The sequence below is a fragment of the Pristis pectinata genome, chromosome 13 (genome assembly GCF_009764475.1).
Source record: "Pristis pectinata isolate sPriPec2 chromosome 13, sPriPec2.1.pri, whole genome shotgun sequence".
NCBI classification, from domain to species: Eukaryota; Metazoa; Chordata; class Chondrichthyes; order Rhinopristiformes; family Pristidae; genus Pristis; species Pristis pectinata.
This window is the reverse complement of record NC_067417.1, coordinates 48274419-48299143: the sequence shown is the minus strand read 5'-3', so window position 1 is coordinate 48299143 and position 24725 is coordinate 48274419.

Here is a 24725-nt window from a genome sequence, read left to right as displayed (position 1 = left end):
AAGTGATTGGGGGTGCAGAGTATTAGACTAGAGAATCTCTTTTGGTCGACCTCCAATACTGGTTTATCCTTTCTGAAATGAAGGGGCCCAGAAATGCGCACAGTATCCAGGTGTGGCCTCAGCAACACCCTGTATAATCATAACAATATTTCCCCATTTCTAAACTCCAACCCTCCACCAGTAAAAGGCCAAGGTTGCCTTTTTAATTACTTACTCCACCTGCAAAATAGGTGAGAGGGCAGGTTGTGATGAAGATATTGTGAGCAGGCTACAATTGCACTAAAGGGAATGCAGCAAAGGTACACCGAGGGTGGTGGGTCTTGTCACACGAAGAGAGGTTTATCAGACTGGGTCTGTACTCCCTGGAGTTTAGGAAAATGAGAGGTGATCTCATTGAAAGGGGCTTGATAGAGTCGAGTCAAGGAAAACATTAAACCAAGGACTAAAGCATACCAAGTGGCAAAGCTGGTGGTAGATCAGACAATTTTTTCAGGATCCATCAGCAGAGGACTAAGAGCTAATGCAGAAGAACGACACTGATCATGAGAAAAATCCGGCAGGTAACATCAAAACAAACTTGGCTGGGTGGGTGCTGCAACAACAACCTCTCGCTCAATGTCAGTGAACCTAAAGAGCTGATTGTTGACTTCAGGAAGGGGAAGCTGGGTGAACGTGCGCCAGTCTGTACTGGGGGATCGGCGGTGGAGAGAGTCAGCAGCTTTAAATTCCTGGGTGTTAACATATCAGATGACCTGTCCTGGGCCCAGCACATAGATGCAATCACAAGGAAGGTGTGCCAGCGTCTTTACTTCCTTAGGAGGTTCAGTTTGTCATTGAACACTCTAACAAACCTCTACAGATATACTGTTGAAAGTATCCTGACTGGGTGCATCGTGGCCTGGTACGGCAATTCGAATGCGCAGGAATGTAAGAAGCTGCAGAGAGTAGTGGACTCTGCCCAATACAACACCGGCACATCCCTCCCCACCGTCGGTAGTATTGACACGAGGCACTGCCTCAAGGAGGCAACATCCATCATCAAAGACCCCCACCATCCTGGCCATGCCTTCTTCTCACAGCTACCATCGGGCAGGAGGTACAGAAGCCTGAAGTCCCGCACCACCAGTTTCAGGAACAGCTACTTCCCTTCAACCATTCGGTTCTTGAAAACTAGCAAAAAAACTAATCACTGTAGTTTAGCAACACTATGACCACTTTGATCACTTTGCACTAAAATGGACTTTGTTTTTTTTATTCTAATTGTGTCCTTCCTTGTAAACATTGTGTATAATTTAGGTTAAATTCACGTTTTTCTTGTGAATGCTGCTTATCTGATGCTGTGTGCCTGTGATGTTGCTGCAAGTAAGTTTTTCATTGCACCTGTGCACACGTGGACTTGTGCATGTGACAATAAACTCCGCTTTGACCTTGCCCCTGCAAAAAGACACGTATATGGGGGCAACAACTTGAGAAATGGAGTCCTCCTACCGAAGTGCATGACCTCGCACTTTCTTGTATTAAACTCCATTTGCCAAGTCGTTGCCCCCTCGTTCAACCTATCTGTATCCCATCGCAGCGCCACAATATCCTCATCACAGCACGCCTACCCACCTATTTTCGTGTCTTTAGCTAACTTGGATACCTTACACTCTTCCCCTTCCTTCAGTAACAGAGGTAGCAAGTAACTGAGGGTCAAGGACTGATCCTTCCAGTTTGCAAAAGACGCATTTATTGTGATAACCAGTCTTCAGTCCATGTTAACTTGCTTCCCCCAATGTCGTGAACTCCTACCTTGTGCACCAGCCGTTTAAGTGACACTTTTGGGAATTCCAAACACGCTACACCTGCAGATTCCCCTCTATCGACTCTGCTTGTTATATCCTCAAAAAAACTCAAGATGTGTCAAATATAATCTTTTTATAAGACCATCCAAATAACTAGCTATTTCTTCCTTGGTTATAGAGTGCAGCATCTTCCCAATGACAGATGTTAAGCTAACTAGCCTTTAGCTTCCTACTTTTTGTCTCCCTCCCTCCTTGAACATACTTCTGGTTTTCCAATCTGCTGGTACCCTCCCAAGACACAGGGAGTTTTGAAAAGCTTCAACCAACGGCTCTACTGTCTTTGCAACTGCTTTCTTTAAAACCCTTGGGAGCAGGCCCTCAGATCCTGGCAACCTGTGTGCCTTCAGTCCCATGAGCTTTTACAATACCTTGCCCCTCGTCATATGGATTGAAAGGCCTGGATAGAGTGGACGTGGAGAGGATGTCTCCATCAGTGGGAGAGTCTAGGATCTGAGGGCACAGCCTCAGAATAAAGGGACGTCCCTTTAGAACTGAGATGAGTGGGAATTTCTTCAGCCAGAGGGTGGTGAATCTGTGGAATTCGTTGCCACTGAGGGCTGTGGAGGCCAAGTCATTGGGCGTATTTAAGGCAGAGATCTCTAGGTTCTTGATTGGTGAGGGGGTTAAGGGTTACGGGGAGAAGGCAGGAGAATGGGGTTGCCACGGTTGAATGGCGGAGCAGATTTGATGGACCGAATGGCCTAATTCTGCTCCTTTATCTTATAATTTGTTACAACTTCTTAACTTCTATTTAAAACCCGCCCACCTGTTATCTTTGTGATGTTTGCAGAGTGAATACGGTGCAAAGTATTGATTTAAATTATCTGCCACTTTCTTCTTTTTTGCTATTAATTCCCCGGTTTCACTCTCCACAAGTCCCGCACTGAGCCTTCCTGCCCTCTTTTTATATACTCAGAGCAGCTCTCGCTGTCTGCTTTGGTGTTACTTGCCAGTTTACTCTCATGAGCAGTGTCCATCCTCTGCATTAGCTTTCTTCGTCCTTTGCTGATGGTTCCTGAAAAATTCCACTGATCTACCACCGGCTTTGCCACTTTGCATGCTTTAGTTTTTGATTTAATATTTACCTTGCCTCGACTCTATTGAGCCCCAATTTTTCAATGAGATTACCTCTCATTTCCCTAAACTTTTTTTAAATTTCAAAACTAGACTTTATTTATAATAAAAAAAATACATACAAAAGAAGAAATAGTGCAAAATTTTACATTCGTGGTCGTTACATTCAGTGGTGTAAACTTATTTTTTTATAAAAAACTATAGTGTAGCCCGGACTCGCAGAACTCGAACTGCCATCGGCGGGTGCATGCACGGGAGTGCAGCGTAGACTAACCGCGGGGCAGGGCCTTCCGGCAGGGTCCTTACGTCACGTCCGCCGGAGAGGCTCTGGGGTACTTTTGCGAGCGCGCGCGCTTTGCTTCTCTCAGTAAAGTGTGCTCCGATCCAGCCTCCACGTCTCTGCGTTTTCTTTCCTGCCATGTGCCACGACCGGCTACATTTGGTGACCCGGACGCTTCCAGACGGTGTCTGGAACCCGCGACATGAAGCCCAACGACTCGAACAACGCAGTCTCGCTCAAGCTCCCGACTTTCTGGGCCGCTCGGCCCGACATTTGGTTCCAGCAGGCTGAGGCCCAGTTCAGTATCAGAGACATTACAGCCAACGCCACGCGGTACTACTACGTGGTCAGCGCGCTCGACCAGGCCATGGCAGGCCGGATCGACTTCCTGCACCATCCACCTACGGAGGACAGGTATGCTAAGATCAAGGTGCTCCTCCTCCGCATTTTCGGACTCTCCCGCCGCAACCGAGCCACGTAGCTTCTGCGCATGGACAGCCTGGGCGACCGCAAGCCATCCGAGCTGACGGACGACATGCTGGCGCTCGTGGATGGCCATAAGCCCTGCCTTCTATTCGAGCAGCTGTTCCTTGAGCAACTGCCAGAGGACGTTCGCCTCCTCCTCGCAGGTGAAGATTTCAGTGACCCGCGCGGCCTCGCGGCCAGGGCGGACATTTTATGGCAGAGTAAGTAGCAGGGAGCGGCTTCCATCTGCCTAACCATGACTGCGCAGCCTAAGGCCAAGACCCCACAACCGAAACCGCGGAGACCCACGGGGAACAAGGACGAGGGTTCAGATCAATCGTGCTTTTGCCATCAGAGGTGGGGGTCAAACGCGCGCCGCTGCTGTCCACCGTGTGCCTTTCTGGGAAATGCCGGGGCCAGCCGTTGCTAGTGGCTTCGACAGCTGGCCATCACGACAGCCTCCTGTTCCTCTAGGGCCGACGCTCCGGGCGACGTTTCCTGGTGGACACCGGGGCCGAGACCAGCGTCCTTCCCCCCTCAAACATGGACACCCGTACCGTGGCCCCAGGCCCCGACCTCACCGCCGCGAACGGCACCACCATCCGGACGTACGGCTCGCGTACCATCCCGCTACGTTTCGGCCCCAGCTCTTTTACCTGGACCTTCACGGTAGCGGCGGTGTCACGGCCATTACTAGGGGCGGATTTCCTACGGGCCAACCGTCTTCTGGTCGACCTGAAAGGCTGGCGTTTGGTCCACACCGAGACTTTCCAAACCTTCGAGCTCGGGGAAGCCCAGTTTCCGCCCCTCCACCTGGACTCCGTCACACTCTCGGGTGACAAGTTCACCAGGGTGTGGCGGATTTCCCCTCTGCCATCACCCCACAGTTCTTCACTACCGGTCCCAAGCACGGCGTGCAGCGCCACATTCCCACACAAGGACCACCGCTGCTCTCCTGGGCTCATAGGTTTCCACCTGACAATCTCTGCCTTGCCAAGGAGGAGTTCCGGAAGGTGGAGGAGATGGGGATCATCCGCTGCTCAGACAGCCCTTGGGCATCTCCGCTGCACATGGTGCCCAAGTCCGCAGGAGGTTGGAGGCCCTGCGGGGACTACAGGAGACTCAATGACGCCACAACCACCGACCAATAGCCGGTACCTCACATCCAGGATTTCACAGCCAACCTCCACGGGGCGACCATCTTTTCAAAAATCGACCCGGTCCGGGGGTACCATCAGATCCCCGTGCACCCTGACGATATGACCAAGACAGCCCTCATCACCCCATTCAGGTTGTTCGAATTCCTAAGGATGCCCTTCGGCCTCAAGAACGCCGCTCAGACTTTCCAGAGGCTAATGGACTTGGTGGGGCGAGGCCTAGATTTCATCTTCATCTACCTAGACGATATCCTGGTGGCCAGCAAGTCACGCAAAGAGCACGTGGCACATTTGTGCCAACTCTGCCAGCGCCTGTGCGACCACGGACTGGCAATCAACCCGGCGAATGCCAGTTCGGGCAGACAGAAACCGACTTCTTGGGCCACAGGGTCAACCAGCATGGAACCACCCCTCTGCCGGACAAGGTCCAGGCCATCCGCCAGTTTCCCAAACCCAGCACGGTCAAGGGCCTGCAAGAGTTTGTGGGGATGGTAAATTTCTACCATCAGTTCGTGCCGGCTGCGGCGCGCATCATGAGACCCTCGTTCGGTCTGATGGCCGGCAGGGCCAAGGAGGTGGTATGGGACACGGAGTCCACGGAAGCTTTCGAGCAGACCAAAGAGGCGTTGGTGAAGGCGGCCATCCTAGTACACCCAAGAGTCGATGTACCCACGGCGCTCACAGTCGACGCTTCCGACAGGGCGGTCGGCAGAGTCCTGGAGCAGCTCGTCGAGGGCCAGTGGCGACCGTTCGCCTTTTTCAGCCGGCACCTGCGACCACCGGAGGTGAAGTACAGCACTTTCGACAGGGAGTTGCTAGTGCTCTACCTGGCTATCCTGCACTTCCGGTATTTCCTCGAAGGAAGGGATTTCACCGCGTATACGGACCACAAGCCCCTCACCTTCGCCCTTGCAAAAGTATCGGACCCATGGTCGGCTCGGCAGCAGAGGCACCCCTCATTTATCTCGGAGTTCACCACAGACATCCGCCACAGCGCGGGGAAGAACAACGTGATCGCCGACACGCTGTCCTGCCCCCACATCCACTCAGTGACCACCTCAGCCCCAGGGATCGACTACATGGCGCCGGTGCAGGCACAACAAATGGACACCGAGATCCCGGCCTATCGCACCGCCGTTTCGGGACTCCAGTTGGAGGACGTCCCCGTCGGCCCAACAGTGATTTGGCTCCTGTGCGACATGCCTACTGGCAGACCTCGACCTGTGGTACCAGCAGCATGGAGGCGACGGGTTTTCGGCAAGCTACATGGCCTGGCCCACCCATACATCCGGGCGTCTATCAAATTGGTAGCAGACAAATTCGTTTGGCACAGTTTGCGCAAGCAGGTCGGACACTGGGCCAGGACCTGCGTACATTGCCAGACCGCCAAAGTCCAGCAGCACCTGAAGGCCCCCCTCCAGCAGTTCCGGCCGACGCTCGGCAGGTTTCAGCACATCCACGTGGACATCGTCGGCCCCCTGCCCGTCTCCTGGGGCGCCAGGTATATCTTTACCATGGTCGACAGGTTCACCAGATGGCTGGAGGCCATGCCGCTAGCGGACATGTCCACTGAATCCTGCGCCAGGACGCTCATCGCAAACTGGATCGCCAGGTTCGGGCTCCCAGCGGACATCACCTCCGACAGAGGGGCACAGTTCACGTCAGGGTTGTGGACAGCACTGGCGCAGCTCTTGGGTACCCGGTTACACCACACCACGGCGTACCACCCTCAGGCCAATGGCTTGGTCGAGCGGTTCCACAGGCACCTCAAGTCAGCCCTGATGGCGCGCCTCAGGGGGCCCAACTGGACAGATGAGCTTCCCTGGGTTCTACTGGGCATCTGCACAGCCCCCAAGGAGGACCTGGGCACCTCCTCGGCAGAGTTGGTTTACTGTACCCCCCTGACGGTCCCGGGCGAGCTTGTGCCAGAGGCCCAAGGTCCAGCAGGGACGCCAGCGGAAGTGCCGACGAAGCTGCGGGACAAGGTGGGGAGCCCGGCACCGGTTCCGACCTCCAGACATGGCGCTACACCGCCCTTTATCCCGAAGGATCTCCGGGACTGTGAGTACGTTTTCATTCGCAGGGGCATGCATAAGTCACCTCTGCAGAGGCCGCATGAAGGACCCTTCAAGGTGATCCGGCACAACAGATCTACGCGTGTCGTGGAGGTGGGTGGCCGTGAGGAGACCTTCACAGTGGACCGCCTCAAACCGCGGCATTTGGACATCGGGCAGCCCGTGAAGGTGCCCTCACCGCGCCAGCGGGGCAGGCCACCCAAGAAGTACGCACAGACTGGGGGTCCCACGCCCCCGATGGACGTTTCTGGAGGGGGGGGGGGGTTGGTGTAGTGGCCCGGACTCACAGAACTCAAACCGCCATCAATGGCCGCGGGCGCATGCGCGGGAGTGCGGCGTAGGCTAACCACGGGGCGGGCCTTCCGGCAGGGTCCTTACGTCACATCCGCCGGAGAGGCTCTTGGGTACTTTTGCGCGCGTTTTGCTTCTCTCAGTAAAGTGTGCTCCGGTCCAGCCTCTACGTCTCTGCGTTTTCTTTTCTGCCACGCACTGCGACCGGCTACAATAGCTCCATTACCACTCATGTGGCCCCCCTGGGTGATGCACCATATCATTGTTCGAGGGGCTTCCCTACTCGACTCAGCACCTCCATGTGTGGTAGGGGAAGGAGCCCAGACTGTGGTCCTTCCCCATCGAGCCCTTGCATTGGCTGCGCCGAGCTTCAGTGCGTCCCTCAGCACGTACTCCTGCAGCCTGGAATGTGCCAGTTAGCAGTATTCTCTTATGGACATCTCACTGTGCTGGGAGACCAACAAGTTTCGGGCCGACCAAAGGGTCCCTTTCACCGAGTTGGTGACCTTCCAGTGGCAGTTGATGTATGTCCCGGTGTGCATCCCTGGGAACAGCCCGTAGATCAGAGAGTCCTCTGTTACACAGCTGCTGGGGATGACCCTGGACACGGACCCTCGCATCCGTCTCCACACCCTCTCAGTAAATCCACAGTCTGCAAAGAGGTGGGTGACCGTCTCCTCCCCGCCACAGCCGTCCCGAGGGCAGCGTGCGTTGGGGATGATATATCATCTGTACAGGAAGGATCTGACTGGGAGGGGACCCTCTCACCGCCAGCCAAGCGAGGTCTTGGTGCTTGTTGGTGACTTCTGGCCATGAGGCGTTCTGCCAGGTCATTTGGACAGTTTGCTCAGGGAACCACCCCACAGTATCCAGAGTATCCTTGTTCCACAGTGTCTGCAGGATGTTCCGTGCTGACCCCTGCCTGATGGACTTGTTCAAAGGTGTTTGCTTGGAAGAACAAAGGACAGGTAGTGCGGCAAAGTCTAGCTGACTGGGACGTTGCACGGTAACAGGGCCAGACCCATCCTCCGCAACACCAGGGTCAGGTAGAACCTCGGCACGTAGTGACACTTGGTGCCCACGTACTTTGGATCCTCGCACAGCCTGATGCAGCCACACATGAAGGTGGTCATCAGGATGAGGGCAAAGTTGGGTACACTTTTGCCCCCATTCTCTGGGGGGTTGTACACCGTGGCCCGCTGGACGTGCTCCATCTTTTCCCAAATCCCTCCTTTTCCTAAACTCCAGGGAGCATAGCCCCAGTCTGCTGAATCTCTCTTCATGTGACACCCACCACCCTTGGTGTACCTTTGCTGTACTCCCCCAAGTGTAAGTGTGTTCTGCTCATGATATGACTTCTTCTCTGCACGTGGTCTTGTATAAATTTGAAAACCATAATTTTTTAAAGGTGAAAGTAAGCGAAGTGCTTTTGGACTTTCCTGAAGGAGTGATGAGGCAGTGCTCAAGTGCAAGGTGCTTTCTCTCTGACTATGAGGAGCATGCAAGGCTTAAAGGCAGGTGAAGGAATTACTTCAAGGAAACAACATAGAATTTCCAAACATTAGATAATACGAAACATATGTATCTCGAAATCTGCAAAGAAGCTTCGAAGAGGCCATCAGAAGAGTAAGCTGGAGTTATAAACATAGAAATTAGAAACTGGAGAGGGTCACTTGCCCCTCAAACCTGCCCCACCATTCAATAAGATCATGACTGACATCAACTCTGCGTTCCTGCTCACTCTCAGTAACCTTTCACCACCTTATCAAGAATCTATCTACCTCCGTCTTAATTTAAGTCCCTGCCCTTCGAGGAAGAGACTTACAAACTCCCGAGAGATGACACTTCATTGTGGATCCTTCCACAAGTAAGAGCATCCCCTCCACATCCACCATATATGCCGTGAATATTGGACTCTTAATTCCACCTCTCTCGGTTATTCCGTTGTTGTCACTTCAGCATTTCTTTTTGCACTACATGACAATCTTTGCATCATTCCGTTGTTCTGCGCACATTGCTGAGGTGAGCAAGGAATTTCATTGCACCCTGGTGTATATGACAATAAACTAATCTGCGACAACTCAAGGTTATAATTGTGGTACAGTGGTTAGATTACTGGAGTAGCAATCCAGAGAATTGAGTTCAAATCCCACTGCGGGTGTTGTGGAACGTAAATTCAGTTAGTAACCTCAAATTTGAAAACAAAACCCACATCAAATCTTAGTAATAATGGCGTGGTTATTAAATTTGCAGATGATACTAAAATAGGTGGTGCCGTTGACAGTGAAGATGGTTCAGGGTTTACAGAGGGATCTCAATCAGCTGGGTAAGTGGGCCGAGGAGTGGCAAATGGAGTTTAATTCAGATAAGTGTGAGGTGTTGCAGTTTGGGAAGACAAATGAGGGTAGGATTTTCACAGTGAACGGTCGGGCCCTGGGGAGTGTTGTAGAACAGAGGGACCTAGGATTACAAATTCATGGTTCCCTGAAGGTGGTGTCGCAGGTAGACAGGGTGGTGAAGAAGGCTTTTGGCATGCCGGCCTTCATTGAGTATAGAAGTTGGGATATTGGTGAGGCCACAATTGGAACATTGTGTTCAGTTCTGGCCACCCTGTTACAGGAAAGATGCCATTAAGCTGGAAAGTGTGCAGAGGCGATTTACGAGGATGTTGCCGGGACTAGAGGGACTGAGTTATGGAGAGAGGTTGAGCAGGTTGGGACATTTTTCATTGGGAGTGTAGGAGACTGAGGGGTGACCTTCTAGAGGTGTACAAAATTGTGGGGGGCATAGATAGGGTGAATGCGCACAGTCTTTTTTCCAGGGTTGGGGAATCAAGAACTGGAGGGCACAGGTTTAAGGTGAGAGGGAAAAGATTTAATAGAAACCTGAGGAGCAACTTTTTCCACCCAGAGGGTTGTCCGTATGTGGAACGAGCTGCCAGAGGAAGTGGTTGAGGCAGGTACCTTAACAACATCTAAAAGCTACTCAGGCAGGCACATGGATAGGAAAGGTTTAGAGGGATATGGGCCAAATGCGGGCAACTGGGGCCAGCTTAGACGGGAATCTTGGTTGGCATGGACCGGTTGGACCAAAAGGTCTGTTTCCTTGCTGTATGACTCTAATAATGATGATGGTGAAAAGAAAACTAAAATAAAAACCATCTGGTTCACTGATGTTATTCATGGGAGGAAACCTGCCAAACTTTACTTGGTTAGGACGATATGTACATGCAGACCCACCCTACATGGTTGACTCTTAAATGGGTTAGCAAAACAGGTCAAGGACAATTAAGGATGTTAAAGCTGGCCTTGCAGCTGTGCCACACCCCAAGAAATGAACTTAAGCAACCCTCAGGATCCTTAAGGCGAACAATCGCTGCAGTTGTAGGAAGTTCTTCAAGTGAAGCATGAGTGATTCAGTCCAGTTCTTGACAGCACTGACTGGTTCGTCCCCTACCTAACAATTGCAGCATGCTGCTTTTCCTTCTCCTGGTGTCAGGAGCTGATGGCACTGATCGATCTGGGACTGATTTACCTCTCAGTACCTTCACAACCTCGGAACATCCCACGGCATTCCACACAGTTGGGAGTTGCATCTGTCTGCCAAAGAGTCTTGAGCCGATAGAAGAATAAACTCGTCAGGAAGTCTCTGGGTCAGTAGGACCGCTGGATTTCAATTAACCGAATATTAAACTCTGCACAGAATTCCTAAATTGCATTCAAGAGGATACTCCTAGCCAAAATTTAGCAAGCGTAAGAAGGGATGTAGGAGGGCTAAGGGATTTAGTTTCAAAGTGGGAAAGAAGTACCAGTAGGAGAGCGAAGTGATGGTATTGATCATAACGGAGGTAGATCTGGCAGAGTTGTGGAAAAACGCAAAGGTAATACAAAAGCATTAGATCTAAATTGGGATATGGCCAATTTTACTGGGCTGAGAAATGATTTAGCAAAAGTCAATGCCAAACAGCTACCTCTAGGTAAATGGGTCTTGGAGCAATGGGAGCCAATTAGGAGGGGTTCTGGGCAGCACAGTGGCACAGCGAGTAGAGCCACTGCCTCACAGAGCCAGAGACCTGGGTTCGATCCTGACCTCCGGCGCTCTCCGTGTGGACTTTGCACGTTCTCCCCGTGACCGGGTGGGTTTCCTCTGGGTGCCCTGGTTTTCTCCCGCGTCCCGGTCGGTGGGTTAATCGGCCCACTGTAAATTGCCCCTAGTGAGTAGCTGGGTGGTGGAATCCAGGGGGGAGTTGATGGGGAGGTGGGGAGAACAAACTCAGATTAGTGTAGGATGAGTGTAAATGGGTGGTCGATGGTCGGCACGGACTCGGTGGGCCGAAGGGCCTGTTTCCATGCTGTGTCACAAAGAATAAGGGTGAGACAGTCAAGTCCAGAATCTCCTAGCTGACAACGAACCTATGGGGCAATTAATGGCAAAAAGGGAAGCTTATATGAGATACCAAAAGCAGGAGGCCCAGACAATTACGGAAAATGTGGGCATTAAATCAAAAGGGGAATTAGGAAAGTGGAAAGAGGGCATGAAAAGTTATTGGCAGGTAAAACTCAATGAAAATGCAGAGACAGTTAAGTGTATAAAGCACAGGAGCGTAACTAAGGAAAGAATTGGGTCTACAAAGGATCAAAACGATAAGCTATATGTGCATTTCTGTCCAAAGGTTTTAGCATGTTTGAAAGTAAGTATTGGTTTATTATTGTCACTTGTACCGAGCTACAGTGAAAAACTTGTCTTGCATACCGATTGTACAGATCAATTCATTACACAGTGCAGATACACTGAGTTAGTACAGAGTGCATTGAGGTAGTACAGGTTAAAAAAAACACAATAATAGAATACAGAGTAAAGTGTCACAGCTGCAGGGAAGTGCATTGCAGGTAGACAATAAGGTGCAAGGTCACAACAAGGTGGAGTGTGAGGTCAAGAGTCCATCTCATCGTATAAGGGAACTGTTCAATAGTCTTATCACAGTGGGGTAGAAGCTGTCCTTAAGTCTGGTGGTACGTTCTCTCAGGCTCCTGTATCTTCTGCCTGATGGGAGGGGAGAGAAGAGAGAATGATCCGGGTGGGTGGGGTCTTTGATTATGCTGGCTGCTTCACCAAGGCAGCGAGAAGTATAGGCAGAGTCCATGGAAAGTGAAGGCTCTGATGAACTATATTCCAGGCTGTTAGAACAGGGAAGGCTCTGGCTCCCATCTTTCAAGTCTCCCAGTGTACAGGAGTGGTGTTGGAGGATTTGAAGGACTGCTAGTGTTGTAATTGTTGCTTAAAAAGGGATAAACTGAATAATTGCAATGAACTCGGGGATTTAGTCAGGGAAATTGATGAATCTGATTGAATTTTTTGAAAAGGTAACACAGAAGGTCAGTGGATTTTAGCAAGGTCCCATATGGTGAGGTGGTCAAAAAAGTGAAGGCCCATGGTATCCAAGGATGGCAAAATGGTTGGTTGGCGGCTGGCATGGACTCAGTGGGCCGAAGGGCCTGTTTCCTTTCACCTTCTCTCTATGAATCTATGCCGCCCAAATCAGCTCAGTGGCAGGAAGCAGAAGGGTAATGATTGATCGGTGTTCTTGTGACTAGAAGACTCTTACTAGAAGTGTTCCACATGGCTCAGTGCCTAGTCTCTTGCTGAAAAACACGATGATGCTGGAGGAACTCAGCAGGCCAGGCAGCATCCGTGGAGAAAAGCAGGTGGTCAGCTTCAGGACTCCTGACCTGAAAAGTTGACCGCCTGCTTTTCTCCACGGGTGCTGCCTGGCCTGCTGAGTTCCTCCAGCATCGTCGTGTTTTTCATCTAGATTCTGGCATCTGCAGTCTTTTGTTTCCCTGGTCTCTTGCTGTTTGGAACAATTTATTATTGAATTAGACCTAAATGTAAAGGGCAGGATAAATAACTTTGCAGAAGATACAAAAAGTGGCCGGTGTGTGACGAGGAAAGATTTAGACTGCAGGAAGATATTGGTGATGTAGTCAGGCCGTCAGAACACTGGTAAGTTTAATTTATTTCAGAGAATTAAGGTAACACATACGGGATGTCAAAGAGGTGACAAATCAAGGGTATATACAGCAAATGAGAGGACACAGAGTGGTGGTGGAACAAGAGATCTTAGAGTGTATGTCCTTATCCTTAAGGGTAACAGGACTGGTCAATAAAATAGTTATAAAAGCATGGAGAATGCTTTCCTTTGTTAGCTGAGGCAGGATGCACTGCAGCAACTCACCGAGACTCCTCAGGCAGCACCTTCCAAACCCACCACCTCTCCCAGCGAGAAGGACAAGGGCAGCAAAAGCTCGGTGAACACCACCCCCTTGGGGTCGCCCTCCGAGCCGCACACTGTCCCGACTCGGAAATATATCACCGTCCCTTCACCGTCGCTGGGTCAAAGTCCTGGGACTCTCTCCCTAACAGCACTGTGGGTGCACCCACACCTCACGGACTGCAGCGGTTCCAGAAGGCAGCTCACCACCACCTTCTCACGGGCAACTAGGGATGGGCAATTAAATGTTAAGCCTGCGAAGCCCACACCCCTTGAATGAATAAGGAGTTTTTTTTACACAGGGAGTTGTTGATACCTGGAACTCATTGCCAGAGGAGGTGGTAATCAGATACAATTACTACATTTAAGAGACGGGCACTTAAATTCACCAAGGCTGGAAGGGTATGGAACTAATGCGGGCAAGTGGGAATAGAGCAGATGGGCAAAAAGGTCAGAATCAGGTTTATTATCACTGATTTATATGACCTTGTGGCAACTCACCGTTTAGTCGGGCGAACCGGCTCGGCAGTCGGGTCGCGCGGCGTCGGAGCGACGAGGCCCAAGATGGCGGCGGGCCTCGTCTTTCCGAGCGACGGGGAGATCCCGCGCGCGGGAAAGTCTTGATGACGTAGGACTTACGTCATTGCCGGTTTCATTGGGCGGGAACAGTCTCCCTTAAAGGGCCCACGCAAGGCGGGAAAATAAACCAGTTCTTGTTTGGCAATCCTCCGACTAGTGTCTTGTTTTATTCCGCGGTAGCAACCGTTACATTGGTGACCTCGACGGTCCAAACGGCTTTTGGACCCACGCAATGGACGACAGCGCAGCAGCCAACGCACTGGCCCTCAAGTTGCCCACCTTTTGGACACTTCGGCCCAGCGTCTGGTTTGACCAGGCTGAAGCGCAATTCCACCTTCGGCAGATCACCTCCGACTCCACGAAGTACCATGTGGTTAGCTCTCTGGACCAGGAGACAGCCGCCCAGGTTGGAGACTTCATCCAGTCACCTCCGGAGGAAGATAAGTACCCGGCTTTCAAAGACCTTTTGATTCGGACCTTCGGCCTCTCCCGTCGTGAGCGCGCCGCCCGCCTGCTTCATCTGGATGGCCTGGGGGACAGATCCCCATCCGCCCTAATGAATGAGATGCTGGCATTGGCCGAGGGACACAAGCCATGCCTGATGTTCGAACAGGTCTTCCTCGAACAGCTCCCCGATGACATCCACTTGTTGTTAGCTGACGCCGACTTCAGCAACCCCCGTGAAGTGGCCGCCTGGGCAGATGTCCTGTGGAGGGCCAAGCACGAGAGTGGTTCGTCCGTCAGTCAAATCACCAGGCTGCGAGCCCAACGCCCGTCTCGCCCGGCCCCAGCAACCGAGCAGCCACACCCCAGGAACGCAGACGACGACACGGGTGACCAGCTGTGCTTCTACCATCAGAGGTGGGGTGCGGAGGCCCGTCGATGCCGCCCACCCTGCAAGTTTCAGGGAAACGCCAGGGCCAGCCGCCGCTGATGGCTACGGCGGCTGGCCGCCGACAGAGCCTCCTCTTCGTTCAGGACAAGAAATCTGGACGGCGTTTTCTCATTGATACTGGAGCGGAGGTCAGTATTTTGCCCCCGACCGGCCGCAACACTCGTGCCAGGCCACCAGGTCCTCTACTCAATGCCGCCAACGGTACAACGATACGGTCTTTCGGCACCCGTACACTTCAATTACAATTTGGCGACAGCCGTTTTACCTGGACCTTTACCCTTGCCACCGTCGCCCGACCACTCCTAGGAGCCGATTTCCTTTGGGCCCACAACCTGTTATTCGACCTGCGAGGGAAGCGGTTAGTCCACTCTAGCACCTTCCAGACCTATCCCCTGGGAGAAATCACCCCACCAGCCCCGCGCCTGGACTCCATTTCCCTTTCTGGCGACGATTTCGCCAAGCTCCTAGCCGAATTCCCATCAATTTTGGCACCTTTGTTTACAAATTCTAGGCCCAAACACGGGGTACGACACCACATCATTACTACAGGGCCACCCCTTCATGCCCGAGCACGACGATTACCTCCAGACAAGCTCCGCCTGGCAAAGGAAGAGTTCCGTCACATGGAGGAGCTGGGGATTGTTCGCAGGTCAGACAGCCCCTGGGCCTCCCCCCTGCACATGGTCCCCAAAGCCACCGGAGGGTGGAGGCCCTGCGGCGACTACCGCAGGCTGAATGACGCTACCACCCCGGACCACTATCCCATCCCTCACATCCAGGACTTCGCAGCGAACTTACACGGGGCCCGCATCTTTTCCAAAGTGGACCTCGTTAGGGGATACCACCAAATCCCGGTCCATCTGGATGACATCCCCAAAACTGCGATTATCACCCCATTCGGCCTGTTCGAATTCCTTCGGATGCCGTTCGGCCTTAAGAACGCCGCGCAGACCTTCCAGCGGCTGATGGACGCGGTAGGCCGAGACCTGGACTTCGTGTTCATTTACTTAGACGACATACTGATCGCCAGCCGTAACCGCCAGGAACACCTTTCCCACCTCCGCCAGCTGTATTGCCACCTCCGCGATTTCGGTCTCACGATCAACCCGTCCAAGTGCCAATTCGGACTTGACTCTATCGATTTCCTCGGCCACAAAATCACCAGCGACGGGGCAACACCTCTACCCGCCAAGGTGGACGCTATCTGCCATTTTGCCCGCCCCAACACAGTCAAAGGCCTACAGGAATTTCTTGGGATGGTCAATTTTTACCATCGGTTCATCCCTGCAGCAGCCCGTATCATGCGCCCTCTGTTCTCGCTGCTGGCTGGTAAGGGCAAGGACATCACCTGGACTGACGAGGCTGCGGCTGCTTTCGTTAAGGCCAAAGACGCCCTGGCAGACGCCACGATGCTTGTACACCCTAGGACTGACATCCCGACTGCCCTCACGGTGGACGCGTCCAACACCGCGGTGGGTGGGGTACTGGAACAGCTACTCGAAGGCCGCTGGCAACCCTTGGCATTTTTCAGCAAGCACCTTAGACCGCCCGAACTGAAGTACAGCGCTTTTGATCGGGAACTTCTAGCACTGTATCTGGCGGTCCGGCATTTCCGATACTTTCTAGAAGGCAGGCCTTTCACCGCTTTCACCGATCATAAGCCTCCGTCCTTTGCCTTCTCCAAAGTCTCCGATCCCTGGTCAGCTCGTCAGCAGAGACATTTATCCTACATTTCCGAATTCACAACTGACATCCAACGTGTCTCCGGAAAGGATAATGTCGTTGCTGATGCACTTTCCAGACCAACCATCCACAACCTATCCTTGGGTGTCGACTACGCGGCCCTAGCTGACGCACAGCAAGCGGACGACGAACTGCCCAGCTACAGAACCGCAGTCTCGGGTCTGCAGCTCCGAGATTTCTTGGTTGGTCCAGGTCAGCGGACCCTACTTTGCGACGTTGCGACTGGTCAGCCCCGCCCTATAGTCCCTGCAGCCTGGCGGAGACGCGTTTTTGTCTCGGTACATGGGTTGGTGCACCCGTCCATCAGATCTACCGTCCGACTGGTCACCAGCAAGTTTGTCTGGCATGGCCTGCGCAAACAGGTCAGTGAGTGGGCCAGGACTTGTCCGCACTGCCAGACGTCAAAAATCCAGTGACACACCAAGGTCCCACCACAGCAGTTCGAGCCTACCCGTAGGAGGTTCGACCACATACACGTCGACCTCGTGGGCCCTCTGCCGGTTTCCAGAGGAGCCCGGTACCTCCTTACCATCGTGGACCGGTTCACGAGGTGGCCTGAGGCAACCCCCCTGAGTGATATCACAACTGATTGCTGCGCCCGGGCGCTGCTCACAACTTGGGTCTCATGTTTTGGTGTTCCGGCCCACATCACTTCAGACAGAGGCACCCAATTCACTTCCAGTCTCTGGGCTGCATTGGTGAACCTGCTAGGGACACAGCTGCACACCACCACGGCCTGCCACCCTCAATCAAATGGGTTAGTGGAACATTTTCACCGCCATCTGAAATCAGCCTTGATGGCCCGCCTGAAGGGTCCTAACTGGGTTGACGAGCTACCTTGGGTCCTGCTCGGCATACGCACTGCCCCCAAAGAAGACCTCCACACTTCGTCAGCTAAGCTTGTGTACGGGGCACTGCTAGTTGTCCCCGGGGATTTCATACCTGCCCTTCGGGACCAAGGGGAACAACCCCCAGCAGTCCTGCAAAGACTGTGTGAGAAGCTTGGCAACTTGGCCCCGATTCCCACCTCACGGCACGGTCAAGCCCCATCCTGCCAGCCCAAGGAACTACGGAACTGTAAGTTTGTTTTCGTTCGCAGGGGCACACCTCGGGCGCCATTGAAACGACCATATGAGGGACCGTTCCGAGTCATACGCAATAACGGATCCACCTTTATTTTGGACATTGGAGGCAGGGAACAGGTTTTCACGGCGGACCGCCTCAAACCGGCCCATTTGGATCTGCAACAACCTGTCGAGGTTGCAACGCCGCGACGCAGAGGCCGGCCCCCTAAGCGGCAGCTGGCACAGCCCACGGACCTTGGGGACTGTATCGCCGGTTCTGGGGGAGGTTGTGTGGCGACTCACCGTTTAGTCGGGCAAACCGGCTCGGCAGTCGGGTCGCGCGGCGTCGGAGCGACGAGGCCCAAGATGGCAGCGGGCCTCGTCTTTCCGAGCGACGGGGAGAACCCGCGCGCGGGAAAGTCTTGATGACGTAGGACTTACGTCATTGCCGGTTGTTTTGGGCGGGAACAGTCTCCCTTAAAGGGCCCGTGCAAGGCGGGAAAATAAACCAGTTCTTGTTCAGCAATCCTCTGACTAGCGTCTTGTTTTATTCCGCGGTAGCAACCGCTACAACCTGAAATTTGTTGTTTTGCGGCAGCAGTATAGTGGAAAGACATAAAGTTACTATAAGTTACAAAAATGAATACATAGTGCAAAAAAGAGGAATAACGAGGTCGTGTTCATGGGTTGATGGACTGTTCAGAAATCTGATGGCGGAGGGGAAGAAGCTGTTCCTGAATCGTTCAGTGTGGGTCTTCAGGCCTCCTGTACCTCCTCCCCGATGGGAGTAACGAGAAGAGGGCATGTCCCGGACGGTGAGGGTCCTTAGTGATGGATGCCCCCTCCTCGAGGCACAGCCTCTTGAAGATGTCCTCCATGGCGGGGAAGGTTGTGCCCGTGATGGAGCTGGCTGAGTCTACAACCCTCTGCAGCCTCTTGTGATCCTGTGCATTGGAGCCTCCATACCAGGCGGTGATGCAACCAGTCAGAATGTTCTCCACCGTACATCTGTAGAAATTTGTAAAAGTCTTTGGTGACGTATCAAATCTCCTCAAACTCCTAATGAAGTGGAGCCACTGGCGTGCCTTCTTCATGACTGCATCAAATGTGTTGAGCCCAGGATAGATCCTCTGAGACGTGGGCATGAACGTGCTGGATTGAAGGCCCGTTTCTATGCTGTACAACCCTACGACTCAATGATTGGAAGTACGGTTGCTAAATTTGGTGAGGACAGATGGCTGGGTGGGAGAGTAAGTAGTGAGGACATAAAGAGGTTACAAGGGGATATAGATAGGTTCAGTGAGAGGGCAAAGATCTGGCAAATGGAATATAACGTGGGAAGTATGAATCTGTTTTGGCTACGAGCAAGGCACTTTATCTAAATGGTGTGAGACTGCAGAGTGCAGAGAGTTGTAGAGAGATCAGGGTGTCCTAGTGCACAATTCACAAAAGACTAGCGTGCAGGTGCAGCAAGTCATTAAGGAAATGAACAAGCCTATGATTTATTGCAAAGGGAATTGAAAAGTAGAGAGTTTATGCTTCAACTGGATAGGACACATCTGGAACTCTCACTGTATCTGTCTCATTTAAGAAAGGGCAGGTATGCATTGGAAGCAGTTCAGAGAATGTTTCCTATTCTGATATCTGTAATGGGCAGGTTGTCTTGTAAGGAAGGGTTGGACAGGCTAGGTTTTTATTCGCCGCAGTTTAAAACAAAGAGAGCAACTTGATTGAAATGTATATGCCCCTGAAGGGTCTTAACAGGGTGGGTGTGGAGAAGGTGTTTACTCCTGTGGGACAAGCTAGAACAAAGGGGTCACCCATTTAAGGCAGAGATGGGTCAAAAGATGTTCTCATAATCATACAGCAGGGAAACAGGCCCTTCGGCCCAACTCGTCCATGCCGACCAAAGCACCCATCTAAGCTGGTCCCACTTGCCCGCATTTGGCCCACATCCCTTTAAACCTTTCCTATCCATGTATCTGTCTAAGTGTCTTTTAAATGTTGTTAATGTACCTGCCTCAACCACTTCCTCTGGCAACTTGTTCCATAAATGGACCCCCCTCTGTGTGAAAAAGTTGCCCCTCAGGCTCCTAATAAATCTTTCCCCTCTCACCCTAAACCTACACCCTCTAGTTTTTGGTTCCCTTTTTCCAGGCAAAAGATTGCGTGCATTCACTCTATCTATGCCCCTCATGATTCTATAAGATCACCCCTCATTCTCCCATGCTCCAATAAATAAAGTCCCAACCTGCTCAACCTCTCTACATTACTCAATGCCTCGAGTCCCAGCAACATCCTTATAAACCTCCTCTGCACTCTTTCCAGCTTAATGGCATCTTTCTTATAGACCAAAACTGAACACAACATTCCAAATGTGGCCTCACCAACATCTTGTACAACTGCTACAGGGAACTGTGAGCCTCTGAAATGCTCTTCATCGAAAGTATGTTGCAGCAGAGTCTTTGAATACTTTAAGGCAGAGGTAGATAAATTCTTGATTAACAAAGGGGTGCAAGGTTACTGGGGTAGATGGGTGTGGGAAGCCAAGGTTATAATCAATCAGTCAGTTAAAAAGTGAAGCTAGGCTTGAGAGACCAAGTGAGAGACACCTCCTCCTAATACGTATGTTTGTAAAATACACTGTAGAATCAGGGCTTTGCTTGAGCTATTTAAATAATCAGGAATGTAACTAGTTGCTCTGGGTGGCAGAAAAATATCAGCAGAAGGTTGCCAGAATGAAACCTGATTCTGTTGCACTATTCTCATTTGGATCATTATAGCGGCCTTCCAGAAGTACTTTGAAAAGCACACAAGACTGGAAAGTCCCTTCTCGAAATGTTGCTCATCAACTTCTAAGTCATGCAGTTCCTTAATTGTTTCTCAGTTCCGTATAAAAGATAGGAAAGGGTAATTAAATGATTAAGAAGGGGCAGAATTCAAAACGTCTGTTTCTCGTTTGAGACCAAAAAGTCGTGTCCAGTACAAAGTGGTACCTGTGACCCTCAAGGTGCCTCAGCAGAATAGATTTGCTTCTTCACTGACAGTGAGTCTGGGCAGACAGTTAAAGCAGAGGGATACTGTAACCGTCAACGAATATCCACATCCCAACGTACCACAGCCCAATTCAGGCCCAAACCAATATCGACCAGTAGTACGTGAACAAAGATTACAATGTGGGGACCTCTGATGTGGATGGATTGGCTTTATGTCAGGTAGGGCTTACAAATATAAGAACAGAAAATGCTGGAAACACTCAGCAGGTCAGGCAGCAGCTGTGGGGAGGAGAAGCTGGGATCCAGGGAGAGATAGCTAATTGGATTCATAATTGGCTCAGTGGTAGGAAGCAGAGGGTGATGGCTGAAGGTTGTTTCTCGGACTGGAGGACTGTAACTAGTGGTGCGCCTCAGGGGTCGTTGCTGGGACCCTTGTTGTTCATTATTCATGTAAGTGATTTGGATTTGAATGTACAAGGCGTGGATAACAAGTTTGCAGACAATACTATAATAGGTGGTATTGCAGACGGTGAAGACAGATATCAAAAAATTACAGGGGGATCTTGATCGGCTCGGTAAGTGGGCTGAAGATTGGCAAATGGGGTTCAGTTCATATAAGTGCAAGGTATTGCATTTTGGGAAGTCAAACCAGGGAAGGACTTACATAGCATTTCCTGTTCTTATTTTAAGTATCTCTCATCAAGCCTTTGATTTCCAGTGCTTATCCTCGGTCTCCTCCGGTGACTCTTCCCACTTCTGGCCTCCACCTTCCTGCCGCTCTTTGGACTTACTTGCGATGTGACGGCAGCCGAGATGACGCACAGTCGTCGAGTCGTAGAGAGGTACAGCAGGGAAGCAGGCCCTTCGGCCCACCGAGTCCATGCTGACCATCAACCACCCATTTACACCAATCCTATATTAAGCCCGCATTCTTCTAAACCTTTCCCTATCCCTTTCCAGGGCAGGCACGGTAGTGTAGTGGTTAGTGTAACACTACTACAGCGCCAGCAACCCGGGTTCAATTCCCGCCGCTGTCTGTAAGGAGTTTGTACATTCTCCCCGTGTCTGCGTGGGTTTCCTCCGGTTCCTCCCACATTCCAGAGACGTACGGGTTCGGAAGTTGTGGGCATGCTATGTTGGCGCCGGAAGCGTGGCGACACTTGCGGGCTGCCCCCAGAACACTCTACGCAAAAGATGTATTTCACTGTGTGTTTCGATGTACATGTGACTAATAAAGAGATCTATCCCAGTACCGGTCCAAATGCCTTTTAATGTTGTAAATGTATGTGCCTCCACCACCTCCTCTGGCAGCTCGTTCCAGATACTCACCGCCCTCTGTGTGAAAAACTTACCCCTCAGATCTCCTTTAAATTTCTCCCCCCTTACGTCAAAGGCATGCCTTCTAGTTGCAGGCTCCTCTCTCCATGGAAAAAGACTATCTATCCTATCCATGTCCCTCATAACTTGATAAACCACCCCTCAGCCTCCTACGTTCCAGGGAGAACAAGCCCAACCTGTTCGATCTCTCCCTATAACCACAGCCCTTCATTCTGGGCAACACCCTGGTGAATCTCTTCTGCACTCTCTCTATTGCTGCCACATCCTTCGTGAGGTTTGAGTGAACGCCTTCAGCAATGGTTCGAGGGGAAGGCGACTTGGCCCCTCGTTGCCAATATCACTGATATCCTGAAATTGAATGAGAAACAGTCCACGTTAAAGGCGCTATCTAAATTCAGGCTATATCTTTGAGCAGGGTGTGTGACTATGATTTTGAGATGGCCGATTTTAATCGTCAACTGAGCATTGGATTGGGGAAGTATCACACCATGCTGTTGTGCTCAGCTTCCTCCCCGGTTCAGTCCTTTACTATTCCAACCTTCCTCAAGCTCCCAGACCATCGAACCCTGATCTTTAATCCCTTCCTATTCCTTGTGGTTGGTTTCCTCCGAGGCTTTTTCTGGCAGATTCACTGCTTCGACCACTTACAAAACCACAAATCATCCCAAACGTCCAAAAGAGGCTGCTCCCTAATCACCCTCTGACCTCCCAAAGCTACACCAGGTCAGTGCTTCACTTATTTTCATACGACACATGGAAAGCAGCCAGTTCGGCCTATCAAATCAATGCTGGCTCATAGATCAATCCCTTTTAAGTCAAATCAAGTCGCGTTTATTGTAATGTGCACTTACGGTGAGGTATAGTTGTAGTATGAAAGGCCAGGGGTCAGATGACAGTGACAACACTACTGACCCCCATGATCGGATGATAGCCTTGCCTATTAGGTCAGAAGCTACACCACAGTCAATCAAGGTTTGTTTCCACCCCATTATGTCTTGCTGGACCACTCGGACTGGTCTGTGCAAGCACCTTTATTCCTGGGCACATCTACTATTGGCCCGTTTAAAACACCTTTGTCCTTGCTGGGCCACCCAGCCCCCCAGCAGCATAAAAGTGCTGCACGTTTGGTTTTCTATCTCTTTTTCTGTCTCCGAGGATGTTGAGGTAAGCTGTGCACTACTTCAGGGCAGTTAGTTAAGGACTCCCGAGACCAAAGAGCCAATGTTTGTCCAGAATCAGGGTGTCCAAACATTGTACTGTTTATTCCTTGATCATTTGTAACCAATTATTGTGTGTGTGTGTGTGTGTGTGTGTGTGTGTGTGTGTGTGTGTGTGTGTGTGTGTGTGTGTGTGTGTGTGTGTGTGTGTGTGTGTGTGTGCGTGCGCGCGCGCGCGCGCGCACCTCACCCTCTGTCGCGATTTCCCTCCACATTCGCGATCTCCTGCTTGAGAGTGTGTGATGTGCATCTGTTCACATTCATTCCGTCCCCGTGTCTGTCTTTGTTAATAAACCATTTTTAAATTACAAAGACTGTGTCCAGACCTTTATTTTTAAGATACTAAAAGAACCTTTCTCACAACAATAGTATAAGGAAAAACTTGCAAGCAGCAGCATTGCAGGCACGCAGGCACAGACAACACACAGAATATAAATTATGCATAAATTATACAAGACAGTGAAGAGAGTGAAGAAAAATGACTGTGCAAAAACGAGGTCTTAAAAACAATGTACTGATTTCCCCTGTTCACTGTTCTCCCCACATTCCCACCATCTCTTTGGGATGTGGGGGGAAAGTGTAGCACCCAGGGGGTGACCCGCGCGGTCACAGGGAGAATGGGCAAACTCCACATGGACAGCACCGGAGGTCAGGATCGAACCCGGGGTCGCTGGAGCTGTGGGATAGCAGCCCCACCAGCTGCGCCGCCCCACCTATAAGATGCACATCTTCACCTTCAGATCCTTAGCTCCGGAGTCCCCCCCAGGTCTAGGACGTTATACACATCATCCTCCTACGCCCACAACCCATTGGTCCAGTTAACCTTGTTGTCCTCACTGACTATATTCCTTTCTTCCCCGTTGTTTGCTCTTTCCTCAGCTTGTAAAACATTTTGAGACTTAACAAGAGGCATTAAAAGTTCCTGTGTTTTAAATGTCAGGAGTGCTTCATCATAACATTAGAGGGTGGACCTCTTGTTGCAAAGCTCCTGGAGCAAGCTGCAAGAGCTTTTCAGCAAACCTCAGATACCTGCACACCACGGTTATTCAACACATTTTAATGGACTCGTCACTATGCCCCCGGTTTGTGGGCTGCTGAGATGGAAAATCTCCTTAATATCTCAGCAGCTGTTGCCTTTGGGAAAATTCTTGACTCTTGACAGACTTTTATAATCGTCTTCAGCGAGACACTGGGAAAGCTCTGGTTTCCTCTGTGTGTCGACGCTGGGCAGAGTTTCCATTCCTGGCTGCCTGAGTGCAGATTAGAAAAATGTGCGGTGATTGAGTGGGGCCTTGGTTCTGAAAGGTAACTTTGTCGAGCAGAGAGGCAGACCTCGTACTTCCATTAGTGCTGATCGTGACGGCGGTGTCTTCGACCCCTTTGTGGGCCCGTTGGGGATGGTGTAGGCAGAACCGGGGGTGTTGAATTGTTTCAGA